Genomic DNA, 17,009 nt, shown 5'->3' with positions numbered 1-17,009 from the left:
CAGAGTAAAACCCTGTCACACACACACAAAAAGATTGCAGCTTTCTGAAGGCTCAGATGACTGTTAGCACTTGTTAACAATAAAGTATTTGTAAATTAAAGTGTGCATACTTTGTAGACATATGCTATTGCACACTTTATACAGCACAGTATAAACATACTTTTACATGCACTGGGAAACCAAAAGCAATTGTATAACACTTTATTGCAGTGGTCTGGAACCAAACCCACATATATCTCTGATGCATGGCCGTCCTGTATTGTACACTTAAAAAAATACTTAAGAGGGTATATTTTAGGTGAAATGGTCATCTCATTCATTTTTTTCTTTTTTGAGACGGAGTCACACTCTGTTGCCCAGGCTGGAGTGCAGTGGCACGATCTCGGCTCACTGCAAGCTTTGCCTCCCGAGTTCACACCATTATCCTGCCTCAGTCTCCTGAGTAGCTGGGACTACAGGTGCCCGCCATCACCCCTGGCTAATTTTCTGTATTTTTAGTAGAAACGGGGTTTCACTGTGTTAGCCAGGATGGTCTTGATCTCCTGACCTCATGATCCACCTGCCTTGGCCTCCCAAAGTGCTGGGATTACAGGCGTGAGCCACCACTCCCGGTCTCATTTTTTAAAAAGGGTGAGAATGAGAAATATATGGGGGGTGATGGTCAAGTTTACGGCATTATTTGTTGTGATGAGTCCTGGGGCGATTATTTATCTCTATACTCATTAAGATGTATATATTCGGTGTCATACGCCTGTAATCCCAGCACTTTGGGAGGCCGAGGCAGGTGGATCATCTGAGGTCAGGCGTTCGAGACCAGCCTGGCCAACATGGTGAAACCCTGTCTCTACTAAAAAAATACGAAAATTAGCCGGGCGTGGGGGCGCATGCCTGTGATCCCAGCTACTCAGGAGACTGAGGCAGGAGAATTGCTTGAACCTGGGAGGCGGAGGTTGCAGTTAGCTGAGATCGTGTCACTGCATTCCAGCCTGTGCAACAAGAGTAAAACCTCCATAACACACACACACACACACACACACAAGGTATATATTAAATATGTATAATTTTTGTATGTTAACCACACCTTAGTTTTATTTTATTTTATTTTTTTGAGACAGAGTCTCGCTCTGTCACCCAGGCTGGAGTCCAGTGGTGCAATCTTGGCTCACTGCAAGCTCCACCTCCCAGGTTCACACCATTCTCCTGCCTCAACCTCCGGAGTAGCTGGAACTACAGGCACCCGCCACCACGCCCGGCTAATTTTTTGTATTTTTAGTAGAGATGGCGTTTCACAGTGTTAGCCCGGATGGTCTCGATCTCCTGACGTGATCTGCCTGCCTCAGCTTCCCAAAGTGCTGCGATTACAGGTGTGAGCCACCGTGCCCAGACAATTTTTATTTTTTTGAGACAGAGCCTCACTCTGTCACTCAGGCTGGAGTGCAGTGGCACTATCTTGGTTCACTGCAACCTCTGCCTCCCATGTTCAAGCAATTCTCCTGCCTCAGTCTCCCGAGTAGCTGGGACTACAGATGCATGCTATCACGCCTGGCTAATTTTTTGATTTTTAATAGAGATGAGGTTTCACCATGTTGGCCAGGCTGGTCTCAAACTCCTGACCTCATGTGATCTGCCCACCTCAGCCTCCCAAAGTGCTGGGATTACAGGTGTAAGCCACTGCACCCGGCAATTTTTAAATATATATAATTAAAAATTAATAAAAAACAGGTATTTGCAAGTTTCCGTTTTGTTATATGCTTATTATTCTTTATCTTTATGTCAGGTTGCTGTGTCAATACACTTAGGAGATCATAGTTTCTAAATTGAAATACAAATAAATATGTCTGAAATTTTTTCTTTTTTCTTTTTTTTTTGAGACGGACTCTCATTCTGTCACCCAGGCTGGAGTGCGGTGGTGCAATCTCAGCTCACTGCAACCTCCACCTCCCAGATTCAAGTGATTCTCCTGCCTCAGCCTCCAGAGTAGCTGGGATTACAGGCACCCGCCATGACACCCAGCTAACTTATATATATATTTTTTTCTATTTTTAGTAAAGACAGGGTTTCACCATGTTGGCCAGGGTGGTCTCCAACTCCTGACCTCAGATGATCCTCCCGCCTCGGCCTCCTCAAGTGCTGGGATTACAGGTGTGAGCCACTGTGCCTGGCCTGGAATTTTTTTCTAAAATTTACATTTCTGAGTTAAGAATGCTTAAAATATTATAAAAACAGAAGCACAATTCATTATGTGTTTCATTAATCACCTTTATTAAAAACAACAGAATTATATTACAATAGGACAAAAAATGTTTAAGCAAATGAAAACGAAACCATGACATACCCAAACTCAGGAGGAGGCAACAAAAGCAGTGCTAAAAGGAAGCTTACAGCTACAGATGCTTAAATTAAAAAGAAGAAAGATCTCAAACCCATGCTAAAGGGAAGCTTACAGCTGCAGATGCTTAAATTAAAAAGAAGAAAGGTCTCAAACCCTTGCTAAAGGGAAGCTTATAGCTGCAGGTGCTTAAATTAAAAAGAAGAAAGATCTCAAATCAATAACCTAACATTACACCTGAAGGGGGAAAAAAAAAACTAATGACAAACCAAGCAAAAGGAAGAAAATAACAGATTAGAGCAGAGATAAGCAGAATAAGACCAGAAAGAAAGGAAAAAAAACACTGAGTTTGTTTTTTTAAAGATCAATAAAAATTTTAAAACTCACAGCTATATTAAGAAAAAAAGAGAAATCTCAAATAATAAAATCATAAATAAAAGAGGTGACAGTACAACAGATACCACAGAAATGAAAAAGATTACAAGAGACTAATGTGAGCAACCATATGCCACAAAACTGGGCAACCTAGAATAAATTTATAAATTCCTAGAAACACAAACCACCATACTGCATCACGGAGAAATAAAAAATCCAAAGAGACCTCTAATTAGTAAGAAGATTCAACCAGTAATCAAAAACCCCACCAAAAAGAAAATTCCAGGTACAGATAACTTCACTGGAAAATTTTAAAAAACATTGCAAGAAGAATTAATGCCAATCCTCTGCAAAATATTCCAAAAATGTTCAAAAACCAGAAGGGGACATTCCAATCCATTCTATCAGGTCAACATTTATCTGGTTCCAGAGCCAGATGAACACCTTTTGTAATAAAAACACTCAAAGAATTAGTAATATATGGAAACTCCTCAGTAAATAAAGATTATACATGAAACGCTCACAGCTAACATCATACTCAATGGTGAAAGACTAAAATCTTTTCCTCTAGGATCACGAATAAGATAGCAACATCTCTTCCTGCCACTTCTATTCATCACAGTACTGGAATTTCTACTCAGAATAATTAGTCAAGAGAAAGTAATAAAAAGGATGCAAATTGGAAAGGAAAAAGTACAAAATTTTGTTCACAGACAACAGGATGTAATGGGTAAAAATCCTGAAATTCCCAAAATACTGGTAAAATAATGAAATTCAACAAAGTTTCAGGATACAGTAACACACACAAGTCAGTTGTATTTCCATAAACTAACAATGAACAATCTGCAAATAAAATTTTAAAAAGAGAGGCCAGGTGCAGTGGCTCACACTTACAATCCCAGCACTTTGGGAGGCCAAGGCGGGTAGACCAACTGAGGTCAGGAGTTCGTGACCAACTGGGCCAAACCCATCTCTAAAATAAATAGTAAAACTCTGTCTCTATTAAAAATACAAAAATTAGCTGGGCGTAGTGGCAGACACCTGTAGTCCCAGCTACTTGGGAGGCTGAGGCAGGAGAATTGCTTGAACTTGGAAGGTGGAGGTTGCAGTCAGCTGAGATTGTGCTACTGCGCTCCAGCTTAGGAAACTGAGTGAGGCGCCATCTCAAAGAAAAGAAAGAAAGGAAAGAAAGAGAGAGAAAGAAAAGGAAAGAAAGATAAAACAAAAGAAAAGAAATTTTTAAAAAGAATGACATTTGGCCGGGAGCAGTGGTTCATGCCTGCAATCCCAGCAGTTTAGGAGGCCGAGGCGGGCAGATCACCTGAGGTCACAAGTTCAAGACTTGCCTGGTCAACATGGAGAAACCCTGTCTCTACTAAAAATACCAAAAAATTAGCTGGGCGTGGTGGCGCGCACCTGTGATCCCAGGTACTTGAGAGGCTGAGGTTGGAGAATCGCTTGAATAAAGAAGGCGCAGGTTGCAGTGAGCTGAGATAGTGCCACTGCACTCCAGCCTGGGAGACAGAGCAAGACTCCATCTCAAAAAAAAAAAAAAAAAAAGTATTACATTTACAACAGCATTATAAAAATTAAAAATAAGCTTAACCAAAAGGGCAAAAGATTTGAACACAGAAAACTACAAAACACTGTTGAAAGAAATTAAACACAAATAAATGAAAAGAAAAGCTGGGTTTGCAGATTAGATGATTTCATCTTGGAATGATGTCAACACTACTTGAAGTGACCTAGATTCAATACAATCCTTATAAAGATTCCAATGACATTTTTGATAAACAGAAAAACCTATCCTAAAATTCATATGGAATCTCCAGGGCCCCTGAATAGGCAAATCAATCTTGAAACAGAACAAAATTAAAGGTCTCAAAACAATTACAAAACTGCAATAAGCCAAAAAAAAAAAATGTGGTCATGGCATAAAGACATACTTGACACACTTATGGACCAACACAACAGAGACCTCAGAAACCAACCCTGGCATATATGGTCTGATGATCTTCCACAAGGATGCCAAGACCAGTCAATGGCGAAGGACAGTTTCTTCAACAAATGGTGTTGGGAAAATTGTATATCCACATGCAAAACAATGAAGTTGGACTCTTACCTTACACCACGTTAAAATTAATTCAAAGTGAATTATAAACCTAAATGTAAAACTAGAACTATCAAACTCCTAGGGAAAACAAATTTGGAAAATGCTTTATGATGATGAATTTGTCAATAATTTTTAGGATATGACATTAAAAGCTCAGGCAGTAAAAGCAAAAATATATCAAACCTAAAAACTTCTGTACCACAAAGGTCACAACCAACAGGGTAAAAGGCAAACTGTAGAATAAAAGAAAATACCAGTTGAGTGTCCCTTATTTGAAATGCTTGGGATGTGTTTCAGATTTTGTAATATTTGCATTATTCTTACTGGTTGAGCATCTCGAATTCAAACACCTGAGTCTGCGATGCTCCAATAAACATTTCCTTTGAGTGTCATGTTGGCACTCAAAAAGTTTCAGACTTTGGAGCATTTGGGATTTCAGATTTTTGGATCAGAGACATTCAACCTATAGTTGCACATCATGTATCTCATAAGAAGTGAACATTCAGAATACGTAAAGTACTCCTACAGAGAGACTACCAGAAGCAGAGAGGAGCAAACACATTTTCACACTAGGGTACCTCCTATCTCTCCCGGATTCCAATTAGGGCAGAGTAAGTGCTAGTTCTCTGCCAACTCAGGATTAGGCCCTGCAGCTGCAGTGAAAATAATCACAGAAGAAAACTAAGAAATAAAAAATGGAGAAAGTGAGACATCAAACTAAAATTACTAGAAACCCCCAGGAAGAAGGAAAAAGAAACCAAGAAAACAGAAAAACAATTAAACCAGTTAATTAAACCTTGGCATGACCAGAAGATCAGAGTTTCCTAAAGGAGTGGAAATTTATTGATTTGAAGAGGATTTATTGATTACTGATTTGAAGAGAAAGAAAAACCATGAATGGTCTAAAGCAAAAGCCTAGTGTCTGAAGAAGTCAGTAGGGTGAAAACAAGAGCTGGCCAGAATATCCACAGATGGTGACAAGTTGGCAAAGCCTTTACTAGACTACTCGTGAGGCTAACTAGAGGCCAAGGAGCCAACACTGCCCCTGTCCTTACAGAGAAACCCTACACAGGATTCCCAGATATACATGGAAGGACAACATCTTATCAGGTCCTCTCTGTGCATATGTGGTTATCATTCCAAATAATGAGCTCCAGCCCCAAGACTGTTCCATCCTCAATTGCTTTGAGTGGGCAATGTAGGCTCTCCACACACGAGCTACATGTAGGTTCCTTGGGTACCCAGATGGGAGCCATGAAACACAAACCCTCCATGGTCAGGTCTGTATTTGTTTCCTGCCTTTTTCCCAGCAATCCCCAGGCCCCAGCAGCGGTGGTCTACCTCTGCTGATTCTCATTCGGAATCTAAACTTAGAAACAATTATAACCTAGACCCCAATTCTACCTGAAAGTAACAGAATAATATAATCTATACCCTGCAGCATGACTGTTTGCCCAACGTAATGAGGATGAACTGAGAGATAATGAATCATCATGACCCTGGCCCAAGTAATGAGAATGAACTGTGAGATAAATGAATGATCATGACAAAAAACCCCGCTACAACCCAACAACAAAATAAAGTGATTAAAAAATGGACAAACAACATTTATCCAAAGATGCAAAGATGATATACAAATAGCCAACAGATACATGAGATATATGAGAAGATGTGTAACATCACTAGTCATTAGAGAAATGCAAAAAGAAAACACAATGGGACATCACTTCAAACCCAACAGAAAGTAACAAGCGCAGGTGAAACTGAAACCCTTGAACACTGTTGGTAGAAATATGAACTGGCTCCTCAAAAAATAAAAATAAAATGACCATATGATCCAGCCATCCAACTACTACAGAGACAGAATAACTAGTAGCAGGACCTCAAACAGATATGTGCACACCTAAGTTCACAGCAGCATTACACAGCCACAAGGTGGAAGAAACCAAAACGACCGTCCAGGAATACGTGGATAAACAAAAGCATATATATATATGATATATATTATATATCTATATCATATATATATGATATATATTATATATCTATATCATATATATATGATATATATTATATATCTATATCATATATATGATATATATTATATATATATCATATATATGATATATATTATATATTATATATAATGTATGTATATAATATATATGTAATATATATATATAATATATATATGAAGAAATATTATTCAGCCATAGAAAGGAAGAAAATCGTGACACATCTGACACATAACATGGAACCTATTTACAAAACAACAAATATTATATAACCCTAGGTATATAAGCCAAATTTTTAGAAACACAAAGTAGAATAGTACTTGCCAGGAGGTGGAAGGAGGGGGAAATTAAAAGTTGTTGAATGGGTATAGAGTTTTCCAAGATAAAAAAAAATCTAGAAATCTGCTACACAACACCGTAAATATTCTTAACTCTACAAAACTGTATACTTACAACTGGTTACGACGGTAAATTTTAAGGTATGTGTTTGTTACCAAAATTCTAAATAATAAATTATTTATAAAAAATGATCTTTTTTGACACAGGGTCTTACTCTGTTGCCCTGGCAGGAGTGCAATGGCATGATCACAGCTCATTGCAGCCTCAACCTCCCAGTCTCAAGCAACTCTCCCACCTCAGCCTCCCGAATAGTTGGGACTACAGGTGCACACCAAGAAGTCAGGCTAAATTTTGGTTTGGTTTTTTTGTAGAGAGGGTTTTGCCATGATGCCCAGGCTGGTCTCAACCTCCTGGGCTCAAGCAATCCACCTCCCTTGGCCTCCCACAGAGCTGAGATTACGAGCATAAGCCACCATGCCCAGCCTATAAAAAATTATTTCAAAAAGCCAAAATATTAATCAAACTGGAATATTTAGAAATATTTAACCCAAAAGAAGTTAGGAGAGAATATATAGAAGATCAAAACACAGACGAAGGCCAGACATGGTGGCTCATGCCTTTAATCCGAACACTTTGGGAGGCCAAGGTGGGTAGATTGCTTGAGCTCAGGAGTTCAAGACCAGCCTGTGCAACATGGAAAAACCCTATCTCTACAAAAAATATAAAAATTAGCCAGGTGTGTTTCCATGCGCCTGTAGTCCCAGCTACTCAGTGGGCTCCAGTGCGGATTGGTTGGGCCTGGGAGGCAGAGGTTGCAGTGAGCCAACATTGCACCATTGCACTACAGTCTCGGTGACAGAGCAAGACCCTGTCTTAAAAAAAAAAAAAACAAACAAATAGAAAATAAGTAGAAAAATGGCAGACCTAAATCCAACCTTAGCAATGATTAGTTACAATGTAACTGGACAAATACTCTACTTAAGACAGAGACTGCCAGACCTGAGAGGAAAGCAAGACCCAACAATATGGCATCCACAGAGACACAATTTAAATACAAAGACACAAAGTATGAGAAAAAATATGCTATGCAGACACTAATCGTAAAAATATACTATCCAGACACTAATCATAAAAAGCTTCAACGGAGATGTTAACACTACGTGAAAGAGGCTCCAGAACAAAATATATCACCAGAAATAAACAAGGTAATTTCATAAAAATAAAATAATCAGAGAGGATGATGTTACAATTATAAATTGTGCCTCAAAGTGCTCACAAATACACACACACCCAGAGCCTCAAATTATGTGAATCAAAAACAACAGAATGAAAGCAGGAAATTGACAATCCAAAATTATAGCTGGTGAATTAATACTGCTCTCTCAGTAACTGACGGAACAACCAGATAAAAATATAGGAAAAATACGGATCTAAATGACAAAATCCTGACCCAAATGTTACTTGGCAGTACCAAGATAGACTGTATGTCGATCAATTGAGAAAATGTTCCAGCATGAAATAGTATACAAAGTATGTTGTCGGAACACCTGAAATTAAATTAGAAACCAACAACAAATTGATATCCAGAGAAGCCTCAAATGTCTGAAAACCAAGTAATAAACTTTGAAATACCCTGTGAGTCAAAAAAGTATTCACAAGGGGAACTGGAATGTATTTGGAACAAACTTGTTATAAAAATCATATTTCTGGTAGACTAAAGGTGACAACTTCTTTCCTGCTCCTCTCTCTGTGAGAACCAATTCCCCTTAAACCTTGCCCAGACTACTGACTTGTTTGGCCAACAGAAGGTGACAAAGGTGGTATTTGGGGACTTCAGAAGCCAGGCTGAGAAAACAGAACACTTATCCAGGAGAAAGCCAGTCACCAGGCAGGAAATCCCACTCCCCTGAGACCCCATGATGGAAACCACACGGCCAGTCCATGACTAGCTACACGCATTGACATCCCCCACTGACCCTCCAGCAACACCGACTCCCAACCATTAGTGAGCCTTCAGCAACATCCACTCCCAACCACTAGTGAGCCACCCTGCACACGACCCCGCTGTGCTTTCACACAATCCAGCTTGGCTGCAACTGTGTGTGAGATGAGCTGGCCACCAAGACTCTCTAAGCCAAAAAACAAGTAATAATGAATTGTTTTAAGCTGCCAAGTTTTGGGGATGGTTTCTTCAGAATAGATAACTGGAACAGAATATGGTAGCTGGAAATGAGCCGCTGTGGTAATCAGAAGCTACAATATGTGCCACGACTGAGAGGCTGACCTGTAACTGGGCCTCAAGGAGACCATTCATGCAACCTGGAAGGGCATCAAGACTCTTGGTCAGGGCCTGAAGGACGGTGAGAAAATGTCATTGGAAACTGGGGAAAAGGCCTGAGAGTTATGTGCTGAGGGACTGTGAGAAAACTACGGCCACAACATGGAAACTGAAAGGGCACTGCCCCATCTCAGGGATCTGCCTAAGGAGACATCTGGGAAGAACATGGAAAGTGCTACCAGCCTACCCTAACTGTCACTGAATAAATATGACAGGAGAGGGACATGATCTAAAGAAGGAAGTTCAGTTTTCACACAAAATTTAGAGAAAATATAAAGAAATAATTTCTTGTCTCAAAAGGCCAAAGAAAAAAAAAGAAAAGGAAAAAAAATTAAAAAGAAGCCATTGAATACCCTATTGACCATAAGAAAAAGGCAGAGAAAGTTGGTCAACGGCAACACAGGCACTGAAGGAAAAAGAACATGGAGAATGACAAAAGCCCAGAGGGAGGAGTAAAAGGACACAAACGCCGTTCTCAGGGACAAGGACTGGGCGCCGTTCTCGGGAACCCGGACTGGGCACTAATCACAGAACTGTAACAGGCGCCCCATGGGAATGACCAACTGTTAGATTGGGCCTGCAGGGCAGCACCTCCCTCCTGCCTCCCACCAACAGCTTCTAAAGGGAAATGCCGACTGTTTTCACACCAGTCCCCTCACTGCGGCTGAGTGTGTGGGCTCAGATGATAGGTCACAACAACCTGATTCAGTCCTCACTGTGGCTGAGTGCGTCAGGGGCAGACGACAGGCCACCACAACCTGATTCAGTCCTCACTGTGGCTGTGTGTGGGGGGGCAGATGACAGGCCACCACAACTTGATTCAGTCCTCACTGCGGCTGAGTGTGTGTGGGTGCAGGTGACAGGCCACCACAACCTGATTCAGGATTCAGTTGGGCTATCAGCCAGTGCCATAAGGAAAACCATTCTGGGACTCTTGAGAGGGGCAAAGCATAATTTGCATGTGGGAGAAACGTTAATAGTTTGTGGCCAGAGGACAAACTGTGGTGTATTAAAGACTGCTGCAGGTTCCTACTATGCTTCTCATCAAGAGGTGGAATCTAATCACCTTCCCCCCTTGAATCATGGCTGGTCTCAGTGATGAGTACGACTGGACAGTGTGGCAGGAGAGATGCTCTGGGACTTCTGAGGGATGATCATGAGAGACCTTACAGCTTCTGCCTGGGCCTCTTGGACACACACCCTGGGAGAAGCCAGACAAACCTGACTACCTGACACTGCCAGACTGGGAGGAAGTCCGTGCTGGCCACAAAGAGAGGGCTCGGTGCCTGCTCCATGTCCCCAGCCACTAGAGTCCTTCTGGGTGCCTGCTTCACGTCCCCAGCCGCTAGAGTCCTTCCAGATGAGACCAGGGACATCATGAAGCAGCCAACCCACACTGCCCTGTCCAGTGTCTTGACCCAGAAAATTGTGACATGTAAAAAGAATAAATTCCTGGTTTAAGTCAGTAAGGTTACTGGTACATTGTTACATTGCAGATAATTAAAACTTTGAAAAACTCATGAGAGATCCCAAGTAAAACCTTGATCTGAAACATGGCATGTGGCGATTTATATTGAGTATTAGGTTAAAAATGCAAGAATAGAGCATAGTTAATATTTTACGTTAAAGCTAAAACTATAATTGCCCACTTAAAATTTTCAGTTAATTAGGTTGTCACTTTTTGTTCTTAACCAAGAAATCAACTAGTTTTAGTCCATAAACAGTTGGAACTGATGCACACATCCGTTTTTCCTTACTCATTTTAAGCAGCTATCTGAAATAGGAAGCATAATATAATCTTTAAAGAATCTGAAAATATGACAGAAATGTTTAAACTATAAACATATATTGTAAATGTTAGCATATTGTATACATTGCATATTAACATAAGCTAAAATCATTGACATAAATTTATATAAACAAAAGGTAGAAAATATGACAATGTTCTTCTTGTTTTTTGTCTTTGCATATTTCTTTATTGGCCCTTGTCAAACGTGACCCACTAACTCCTGAATGCTTTCTCTCTCCCCGTGGATTCCTAAGGATGTCACCACAGTGCTGGCCAGATGCACAGGTCACAGGTGACTGAACCTCATCACCCCGCAAACACACCCTTCAGGTTTTGCCAAGAATGACACTGTAAATATAACAAAGCTTCTGTGCTTGTTAGTGAACACCAACTCAGCTTCTCTCCTGTATTCGGAAATCAGGATGAGATGAAAACAACAAGCAGGCCAGGCACGGTGGCTCACGCCTGTAATCCCAGCACGTTGGGAGGCCGAGGCGGGTGGATCACCTGAGGTCGGGAGTTCGAGACCATCCTGATCAAAACAGAGAAACCCCATCTCTACTAAAAATACAAAATTAGCCAGGCGTGGTGGCACATGCCTGTAATACCAGCTACTCAGGAGCTGAGGCAGGAGAATTGCTTGAACCCAGGAGGTGGAGGCTGCAGTGAGCTGAGATCACACCACTGCGCTCTAGCCTGGGCAACAAGAGCGAACCTCTGTCTCAAAAGAAAAAAAATAAAAATAAAAGAACAAGGAAACAAAAGTAACAAGGCTTGACACCAGATGAGCCTGAATCTAAGCAAGAAAAGCCCAGAAGAAATCCCATTTTGGGTCACTGGCTGCATGGTAGTAATGCCATACACATAAGGGAAGAGAGGAGGATGTGGCTTTCACTTTGAATTTTTTGATCTTAAGGTAACTTTTGCATAGCTACAAAGAAGCATTCAACAGAGAGTTAAACCTATGATGGAAAGACTGAAGAGGTCCAAGCTGTAGAGAAACAGGACTGCAAACCACAAAGGGCTGAATCAGTCAAGGAGAACTGCAGGGCAAGATGAACAGGGACCAATGGAACATTTGGATAAGCTGTTGAGAAGAAAGGAGAATTCAGAGAAAAAGAACTGTCAGTGAGGTCATAATAGGAACTGTTACAGTGAACTAAATATGGCCTGGGAAGGACTCTGTACTTCTAGATTTGAGTCCCTGTGGACAAACTGCAACCTAACTTAATAGGTAGAAAGACTGAAAACCTAACTTAGGAGTATGTGCCTAAAACAGTAGCTGAGTCCTGGCCAATCCCAACAGCCAAACTTCTGCCACTCACACACTGCTGAGTGTTCAGCTGTGTTCAAATAAGGCAAATGCTGAGCACTGTAACCAGTCCAGTTGTTTCTGGACCTCACTGCTGAGAACTGTAATGGACCCAGTTGCTTCTAGACCTCACTCTTCACTTCAGATTTTTGTACATCATGTTCCCTTTATTGTCTATAAATCTTCCACCATGTGTCTGTGCTGGAGTCTCACTGAATCTGCTGTGATTCTGGGGGCTGCCTGATTCGTGAATCATTCATTGCTCAATTAAGTTCCTTTAAATTTAATTCAGCTGAAGATTTTCTTTTAATAGATGGTGTCAGAAGTGGGATCTGTGGGAGCAGGACTGCTAGGGCCTCTGGAGCTATACTGTGGTGAGCAGTGTTGCTAAGGCTTCTAATGACCCCCAGAGTGCTGAGGTACAAGGAAGGAACCTGAAAGGACCCGTTTGTGATGGCAGCAGTGGCCCACGTGGAGCAGTTGCTATGGAGACACTGGCTGCAATGGAGAGGAGTGGCTGGGGCTGTGCGCTCCTCAAAGCTGGTGGGATCCAGGAATGGGTGGGAGACCTGCCCCTTCTAAATTATCAGGCAGGAGCCGCGCCCTCCCAGGCACAGCTGCAGCCATCCAGCCATGACTGCAAACCCGGGCATCTCTGCACTCTCAGAGGCCCAGCAAGCCCCCCTGCCCTGCAGGCTCAGTTGTACCTGGTCCTGCCACCTGGTGTCTCTCTGCTTCCAGAGCCCACTCCAAATTCGGATCCAAGTTGAGGCCAAACCTGGGCACAGTCACAACCCGGCCCAGTTTGTGCAAGCTCAGGGCAGTGCTGACATGCCAGGCCCCTGCCACCTCGGCCCCCTCCAGACTTTGGGCACTGGCAAGCACAGGAGGGAGGCTGAGGTGGGGCTAAGAGTGGCTCAGCAGTGGTCGGAAGGCCCTCCTCAGCTTGAACGCCTGGGCACTATGGGCACAGCTACCCACCGTGCGTCTCCTCTCAGCTGCTGAGAGCTGAACAGACGTTGGGATGACCTGCCTGCAGAAAGGAGCTACCCACTGCAGGTCTCCTCTGAGCTGTACTGTGGCTCAATAAAGCACCTCTTCACCTTGCTCACCTTCTACTTGTCCACATACCTCATTTTTCCTGGACTCAGGACAAGAACTCGGGACCTGCCAACTAGCAGGGCTGAAAGAGGTGTAACATAAACAGGGCTGAAACACGCTCCTTGCTTGCCAAATTGCAGGCAAGAAGAAGAGAAGAGAGAAGGAGAAAAGAGCTGTGTCCCTTCAGGGAACACAGACCTAGGAGCTCCCCCAGCCAGGGCTGTGACACCTTCTTTGGGGCTCTGCAGGTCCTGCATCTCCAAGCTTCTGGGTGCCACTGCATTCCCTGATACCCACAGTGGAAGCTGTTTGCAGTCGGCCTGGTCCAGCTGCAGCCTCACAGGGAGCTGGCACCTGTGCCTGGAGCTGCCCACCCCACTGCAGCTGGCATGCTTGGCTGTGTGCAGTGGCCAGATCCCATGCTCGCTTGCTCACACACCCCTCACTGCTCTGTACCCAGCTCGCCCTTGGCAGGTGTGGGATCCAGACCACTAGCATGAGCTGAGTGGACAGAACTAACCCAGTGGGCCCGAGCAAAACACAGGTAAAGGCTCCACCAGCCAGAGGTTTCAGGCAGAAAAGTGACACCTCAGGATTCTGTAACACTTGTGTCCTTTGATCTCTCGGAGCAGCTGGGGATCATGGTAAATTTTCTCTCGGATTTCAGAGCTCCATGGATTTGTGTTTTGAGCTCTGAGTTTCTTTGAGCAAATTTCTGTTCCAAACTGCTGTCCAGCCATGACTGGCTGGATGTTTTAGAAGTTATGACAGAAAAGGGACCGGGTCCAGGATCAGATTTGATCCAGTAGTTAACTGGCTTGAATCCAGTTCCAGTTAGAGGCCTCCTACATCTGACTGGGTCAGAAGGAAAGTGGTAGTAAATGATAATATTGGAAGGTTGTAACATTTGGCTTTTGAAAATTCACAGGGATTTTTGTGTTCTACCCCTTTGTTTCATTTCTCTCGCACGCTTAGGCAGGAAAAAAAAATCATTGGCTAAGTTAATGAAGGGAACCTGGGAGTAAAGCCAATATTTTAGGTAAAAATAGGATCCTTAATTTATGGAAAACTAAGCTCCTTCTGGCTAATACATTAGGCCTGGGAAGCAGCAAAGTCTTACAGAAATGGCAAAATCTTATTAAGATAACTTTCAGTGGAACATTCCAAATGAATAATGCCCTGAAGTGCATTTAAAAATGAGGGCTCCCAAATTAGTCTCATCTAGGGATGCCTATTAATATGCAGAAGCTTCTAAAAAGATTTAGAGATGGCACGGCCCATTTGGGAGCAAGTTTGAGTCTTACCAGTTTGATACTGGGTGCTGAGCAAAGTGGCACGTGTCTATGTTTTGTCACATGTATTTTGCTCCGGGCAGAATGAAAAATGTTAATTTGGATACTCCAAGCAACCCCTTGGGCAGCATCTTGCAAAGCTGAGTGGATTCTTCCTGTGATTCCATGATTTTCCATTGTGATGCAGCTTGGCTCCCAGAGCTATAATGTGGTGAGGAGGGTGACAGAGCAAGACGCAATCTTTAAAAAAAAAAATGGCCAGGTGCAGTGGCTCACGCCTGTAATCCCAACACTTGGGGAGGCTGAGGCAGGTGGATCACCTGAGGTCAGGAGTTCAGGGCCAGCCTGACCAACAAGGAAAAACCCCGTCTCTACTAAAAACACAAAATTAGCTGGGCATGGTGGCACATGCCTCTAATCCCAGCTACTCAGGAGGCTGGGGCAGGAGAATCGCTTGAACCCGGGAGGCAGGGGGTTGCAGTGAACCGAGATCACACCATTGCACTCCAGCCTGGGCAACAAGAGGGAAAATCCATCTCAAAAAAAAAAAAGAAAGAATAATAGGTTTGTCTATAAGGTTTTATGAAAAAGTGGGTGACATTTGGCTTTCTCTCTTTAAAGAAGATGTTCAGGTAATATTAAAAAATAATGAAAAATTTGTTTGCCTTTTAAATAAACTACCAAAAAAAAAAAAAAAAAGGAAAAACAAGAGGCAGATGGTTTGTGAAGATGTCTTCCCTCTATCAATGAGTAAAGATTTTTGCCCTTTAAAACGTTTTTAAGTCATGATTTTAAGTAAATTAATGACTTATGGTGACCTGGAATTCTATTTCATAACATCAAGTGTTTAAACTTTTAATATATTTAATAGGCTTCCCAAAATCAAATTTCCACTTCAAAATTGTCTTTTCTGACCTCTAACTTTGGGATACTACAGAGGCCCTTGAAGCACCCAGAAGAGAGGTAAACAGGACTATTTAACATGTTAAGTCACATTGGTAGCACTGTCAAAATAAAACAAAATGTTGAACCTTCTTCAGGTTATATTTAGTTTATGTCATCAATCCGTTCTAAAATTGTATAGGATTTCTAAAATTCTTTTTTTTTTTTTTCCCCAAGAAGGAGTCTTGCTCTGTCACCCAGGCTGGAGTACAGTGGCACAATCTTGGCTCACTGCAACCTCCGCCTCCTGGGTTCATGCCATTCTCCTGCTTCAGCCTCCCGAGTAGCTGGGACTACAGGCATCCACCACCATGCCAAGCTAATTTTTGTATTTTTAGTAGAGACGGGGTTTCACCGTGTTAGCCAGGATGTTCTCATCTCCTCACCTCGTGATCCTTCCACCTCGGCCTCCCAAAGTGCTGGGATTACAGGCGTGAGCCACTGCACCTGGCCAGGATTCTAAAATTCTAATATGCCTATATGCTATCTATCATAATTACCTGTTTTGTTTGTTTTGAGACAGAGTTTCGCTCTTGTCACCTAGGCTGGAGTGCAATGGTGTGATCTATGCTCACTGAAGCCTCCACCTCCTGGGTTCAAGCATTTCTCCTGCCTCAGCCTCACAAGTAGCTGGGATTACAGACAACTGCCACCACATCTGGCTAATTTTTTTATTTTTAGTAGAGACAGGGTTTTACCATGTTGGCCAGGCTGGTCTCAAAATCCTGACCTCAGGTGATCCACCTAACTTGGCCTCTCAAAGAGCTGGGATTACAGGAATGAGCCACCACATCCACCCTAATTATGGTTATTAAGTTATTGTAGACCACAGAAATAACCAAATTTCCTTAGCAATTGTCTTTAACTATAACTATTTAAAGTCATTTCCACAGTTAATTGCTTAATGGTGATGCAGTTTCTAAAAACTTCACAAGCATGCAAAATTCTAGAATAGAAGATTCATGAAAGAATGAAAAGGACCATGTAAAACACTCGGGAACACAGGTTTCTAATAACTTTAATATCGTGGGTAAAAATTCCCCATAAGTTCTCCGATCCGCCAA

The sequence above is a fragment of the Pan troglodytes genome, chromosome 22 (genome assembly GCF_028858775.2).
Source record: "Pan troglodytes isolate AG18354 chromosome 22, NHGRI_mPanTro3-v2.0_pri, whole genome shotgun sequence".
In the NCBI taxonomy this organism is placed as follows: domain Eukaryota; kingdom Metazoa; phylum Chordata; class Mammalia; order Primates; family Hominidae; genus Pan; species Pan troglodytes.
Note: the sequence above shows the minus strand (reverse complement) of the source record.